Source organism: Otolemur garnettii, unplaced genomic scaffold, assembly GCF_000181295.1.
Source record: "Otolemur garnettii isolate 467f Iridium unplaced genomic scaffold, OtoGar3 scaffold00075, whole genome shotgun sequence".
In the NCBI taxonomy this organism is placed as follows: Eukaryota; Metazoa; Chordata; class Mammalia; order Primates; family Galagidae; genus Otolemur; species Otolemur garnettii.
In genome coordinates, this window is record NW_003852470.1 from 3,140,867 (window position 1) to 3,146,931 (window position 6,065).

Below are 6,065 nucleotides of genomic sequence, written 5' to 3' on the forward strand. Positions count from 1 at the left end.
GATAGAGAGATGAGATGATAGAGACGATAGAGAGATGATAGAGAGGTGTTTGAGAGATGATAGAGAGATGATAGATGATAGAGGATAGAGAGGTAATAGATGATAGACAGATGATAGAGAGATGACAGAGACGATAGAGAGGTGATAGAGGAGAGGTGATAGATGATAGAGAGGTGATAGATAATAGATGACAGAGACGATAGAGAGATGATAGAGGATAGAGGAGAGATGATAGACAGATGATAGATGATAGAGACGATAGATGATAGAGAGATGTTAGAGGAGAGATGAAGAGGATAGAGAGGTGATAGAGAGACGATAGACGATACAGAGATGATAGATGATAGAGGATAGATGATAGAGAGACCATAGAGAGATGATAGACAATAGATGATAGAGAGATAATAGATGATAGACAGATAATAGAGAGGTGATAGACGATAGAGAGGTGATAGAGGAGAGATGATAGACGATAGACAGATGAGAGATGGTAGATGATAGAGAGATGGAGAGATGAGAGATGATAGAGGAGAGATGATAGACAGATAATAGAGAGATGATAGACGATAGGTGGAGAGATGAGAGATGATAGAGAGATGATAGAGGATAGAGGAGAGATGATAGATGATAGAGAGATGAGAGATGAGAGACAGATAATAGAGAGATGATAGATGATAGAGAAGTGATAGAGGAGACATGATAGACAGATGATAGAGGAGAGGTGATAGATGATAGAGAGATGATAGCTAGGCAGAGAGACAGATGAGAGAGGATTTATCAGGGACACTGGCTTACGTGGTGATAGAGACTAGGGGTCCCTCTTTGGGCCACCCACAAGCTGGGGACCCTGGGGTGCTGGTGGTCTGGTTCAGTCCACATCTGAAGGCCTCAGAAGAACCGGGGAAAGTGGTGGTGAAACTCAGTCTGAGGCCAAAGCCCTGAGAACCTGGTAGGGGGCTGGGTGCTGGTATAAGTCCCAGAGTCCCAAAGCTGGGAGCCTGCATTGCTGATGCCCAGGGACAGGAGGGGCAGCGCGTGTTCTGACCCTCAGTTTGCCTTTCTGCTGTTCCTTACCAGCTGATTGGATGGTCCCACCCATGTGGGAGGTGGATCTTCCCCTCTCGGTTCCCAGGCTCATGCACCAGTCCCCTGTGGAAACACCCTCACGTCCAGACCCAGAAGCCATGCTTCCCTGCTCTGTAGCCATCCCCTAGTTCAGTCAGGTTAAGACGAACTGTCACAACATAGTTCTGTGGCTCTGATTTTTACGGCTACTTAGTAATGATAATGCCTCTTATGGCCAAAAAAAGAAAAAAATATTACTGTGAGCATGTGTGTGGGTGAGGGATCGAGGTTCCCTCTGGCCATCAGGACCCTCGGTGTGCGGGCAGAGTTTCACTGCTGCACTGCCTGGGGTCGCCGTGCTGTGTGACCCTCTCGTGTGCACAGAGCATGGGCCCACACCTGGCTTGGGGCCTCCTCAGAGTGGGTCTTGGTGTTCCCATCTAGATGTGTTACTGATCTGAATGTCTTTGCTACATTCAGTTCCCATCTTATGTCTGTTAGCAGTGAAGCCCTGGCCCTCCCGACGTGCTCTGAGGAAGGCTGTTGTCCCCCAGACGTTCATGAAGTGTGGGACGTGTCCAGATTGGCTCCCGCTCTGCACTGGCTGTGTTTGTGCTGAGCCGTCCTTCCCTTCCCAGGAGCAAGTCCTTTGTCTGAGCGTCTGGGCACAGCTCAAGGGGCCCCTTGTTCAGAGCACGGTGGGGGACCCTTGGCAAGGGCTCCTTGAACTCCACGCTGCTCTTGCCCTTTTGCCAGTATTGCCCCAAATTCTACAAAGTGCACTCCTGGTGGGTTATAACATGAAGGAGGACGTGGAAAAGTTCACAGAACAGACCAGAATGGCTTGATAATAAATCAGCGTCGCCAGTTAAAGTGGTGGAATAGCTTAATGTAGATCTGAGTGGTAGATGTCACACAGATACTCAGAGTGGGGGGGTTCCTCTGGTCCCAGGGGGCAGTGAGACGGCCTCACCCCTCCCGGGGAATACCTCCTGACATGTCCTGCCAGTCTTAGCGTCCCCACCTGGACTTGCCATTGCCTGTCTAGGTCTCTCCTGACAGAAGTGCAGATAAAGGTGTAGGAATGAAGCTCGTGTCATCATGAATGGAAAGTGGGAGGCCTCTGCTGCACAGCAGGGCACCACATGGTCCATCCCAGAAGCCCTGTATGCTAGCACATGAGGGAAGGTAGATGGGTAAATACACTAGAACAGGCGTCCTCAAACTACGGCCTGCGGGCCACATGTGGCCCCATGAGGACATTTATCCCGCCTGCCGGGTGTTTTTGCCGCTGCTGCCTGTCCTGCTTAGCAGCCGACTTGTCCCGGGGCCCACAGTCCAGCCCTTCAGCAATCTGAGGGACAGTGAACTGGGCCCCTGTTTAAAAAGTTTGAGGAACCCTCTGCTAGAAACATCCTGACTACCTAAAACTAAGTGAAAAAGAATATAGAAAGCTATGTGCTGCAGTGTCTGGTTTTGTTAAGAAATGCAAAGGAAGAACGTGCGGAAACAATCCCAGTAGCAGTTGTGGTGAGCGCTGGGTGAGTTTATGGGTAATTTTTATATTTGTATACTTTCAGGTATTTTCAAAGTTTGTACAAGAAAGCTTCAATTATTTTTATGATCATAAACATGTCCCTGAAGTCTGCCATTTTACAGTGATTGAAAGCACTGCACACCTGCTGGGTTCCCGAGGGAGACACTGCATCTGAGGCTGACCCGACTCCGTCCTGTGCTGGACAATGTGCACCCAGTGCACCAGCAGGGCCCTGATGTACCAGCTCCTGTTAGACCCCGTCTCTCGAGGGGGTCCCGGGCCAGGAATCTCCAGCTCTCCCAGAGCACTTGATACCATGTAATAACAAAGTGGAAATAGTGTTTGCGTTGAACACTTTGCTTCCCCCAATTCCGTGTCTTTCCTGAGCGGCCACTCAGGAGGATGGGACTTCTCTGTGATGCATGGTGGCTGGGAGGCTTCTTTCAGAGTGACTCTAATGGCCCGGCAGAGAGGGGCCCTAACCCGGTCTGTCTCAAGGGTCACAGAGGACTTCTCAGGGCAGGTGGACATAAGGCTGAGGGAAGGCTGAGAAGAAGAAGGCAAAGATGAAGAACTGCAAACTCCCCAGGTCCTGGAGCCTGTGGGGGTGTGGTCAGGGCACATGGTTGGCTGCCCTGAGATAGTGAGTAGCCTGTCATTGCCAGGTGCATTGGGAGGCTGGTAGCCACCTAGAGGTGCTGGCCAGAGCCCCCGGGTAGGGCCATGGGTTGGTGCAGATGAGACTTTATGCCCTCAGCCTTGAGGTCTTCGCATTGGGAGGCTGGTAGCCACCTAGAGGTGCTGGCCAGAGCCCCCGGGTAGGGCCATGGGTTGGTGCAGATGAGACTTTATGCCCTCAGCCTTGAGGTCTTCTGTGCTGCTGATAAGGGCGACTGGTTTGATAGAGTAAAATCGAGTAAATTCCAGTTGGGAAGGGGAGGTCCAAGTAACCAGACACTGCAGAGGGACTGAGTGAGGTCCCAGAGTGGTGCTCAGAACCTGAGCCGGGCGAGGTTCAAGGGGCAGCTGGACTTGGCAGAGGACAGGCATTCCGTGTGGAACGTGCTGTGTTGCTCTAACTCCCAGAGTGTACATGGCAAAACCAAGAACTTTTCTTTATTTAATTGAATTTAGAAATATGCAGAGCCCAGTTGTCACTTACTAGTTTCTGTGTGCTGGGCACATACTGACGCTGGCATGGATTCTTAGTTCGGCCACTGAGAACAGAAAGGTGCTGGGGGGCAGAGCTTGTGTGTCTCTCCACCACCTGCAGGGCCTGTTTGGTTACTCTGCTTCCCAGGCAGCGAGAGTCTCACCTGATTGTGTCGGGTGCCCAAGCTTTTAGGCTTTGTTAAAAACAAAGTAAGACTGAAAAGATGCTCTTGGCTTCCCTCGCAAAGGGGCAGTGGTTCCAGGGGCCGTGGTGGGCTGAGGCCTCCTTCATGCCTCTCTAGAGCTCTGAGGAGTTCTGCTCGGGGCCTCTCTGAGCTGCATTGTCCTCCAGGGAGCTGGTTCTCAAACCCCCTGTCTGAGGCTGACTAGTACCCAGTGGCCTCCATGAGGCAGGGCAGAGTGATGCTGCCCTGCTGGGCAGGACCCACCTACACCTCCCAGTGAGGCACCCTATTCTCTAGCCCTTCCCTGGAGCACCCTCTTTCCAGTTCTCCCCAGAATTTGTTCAAACAAGCTCCCAGGGGAATGTATGTGTTTTTCTTTTGTTTATCTGAGCCTTTTCTGGTTTTGTGAGAAAGCTTGTCCCACCTGCAGGCGTCAGTTTTCTCTGCCCAGCCCCTCCCTGGCCTCCTGCCCACAGGCTCTCTCCAGCTCTGGAGCTCCTGGGGTACCTCCTGTTGAGCTGTGGGGTGGCACGTGGCTCTGCTGATTTGGGTTCCATGGTCCGTGCTCTGCGGATCATCCTGGGAATTTCAGCCAGGGTCTGTGGCACCTCCCCTGCTCTGCCTGTCCAAGTCCAGCTGCCCCTTGAACCTCGCCCGGCTCAGGTTCTGAGCACCACTCGGGGACCTCACTCAATCCCTCTGCAGTGTCTAGTTACTTGGACCTCCCCTTCCCAACTGGAATCCACGCCCTTTGCTGTAAGATGTCCTGGTGTGCCCTTTCTCCTCCTCCTTCTGCCTGGCTTTGACCAGTCAGATGCTGTCATATTCCTTATGAGTGACCAAATGGCCAAATGCAACACCTCGGGGAGCAGCGAGGCCCCTTTGTGAGGAACTGGAATTCTTCCCAGCCACGACAGCAACGTTCCTCCAGGCGTGTCCCCTGGCCTTTGCTTGTCTCCCTGAGCCCCAGTGTCATAAATGTTCCCTGCTCTGTGTTTCTTAGTCCACGTGTTCTCAGCGCAGCTGATGCGCAAACTCCAGTTTAATTATAAAGACTTCCTGGTGTCTAATGACAGGAGGCTGAGCTTCTTTCCTGGATGTCACATGTCCTCTCAGGTGGTCCTTCCTGAGTCCAGTACACTGGGCAGGGAAAGGGGTGACAGGGTGGGTGACTCTGTGTTGGGTGCTTACCTCCTGGAAACATCAATTCAAAGAGTGGTTGGAATGTGGTTTTTGCTTTTATCATTTTCCAATTTTTTATTGTGGTAAGATATATAAAATTGAACAATTTTTAAATGCACAGTCCAGGGTGCTAAGTTCATTCATAATGCCACCAGTTGCAAAACTGAAATTCTGTCCTCAGTAGGCACTAACTCCCCCCTCACTCCCCAGCCCTATTCTACTTTCTATCTTCATGAACTTGACTTCTCTAGGACCTCAAATAAGTGGAATCATACAGTATTTGTCCTTTTGTGACTAGCTTATTTCACTTAGCCCTGTGTCTTCAATCTTCATCCATGTTATAGCATGTGTCAGAACTCCCTTTCTTATTCAGGTTCAGTAATGTTCTGTCACATGCACACACTGCGTTTTGCTCATCCATCTGTCCATGTATCCATCTATCCATTCATATTTATCCATCCATCCATCCATCGATCTATCTGTACATGTATCAATCCATCCATCTATCTATCCCTTCATATCTATCCATCCATCCATCCATCCATTATCCATCCATCCATCATCTATCCATGTATCCACCCATCATCTATCCATCCATCCATCTGTCCATCCATCATCCATCCATCCATCCATCTGTCCATTCATTATCTATCCATCCATTATCCATCATCCATCCATCCATCATCTATCCATCTATCCATCCATTCATCCATCCATCCATCATCTATCCATCCATCCATCCATTCATTCATCCATACATCATCCATCCATCCATCCATTTATCCATCATCTATCCATCCATCCATCCATCCATCCATCCATTATCTATCATCCATCCATCCATTCATTCATCCATCCATCATCTATCCATCCATCCATCCATCCATTATCTATCATCCATCCATCCATTATCTATCATCCATCCATCCATCCATCCATCCATC

The 6,065-nt window shown here is 50.1% G+C and overlaps 1 protein-coding gene across 7 annotated transcripts in view; it reads left to right on the forward strand.

Annotated features, from left to right (window-relative positions):
* The window catches only part of EBF3 (early B cell factor 3), a 125,713-nt gene that overhangs the window by 34,253 nt on the left and 85,395 nt on the right, over positions 1-6,065 (forward strand). The gene's annotated exons all lie outside the window — the stretch shown is intronic.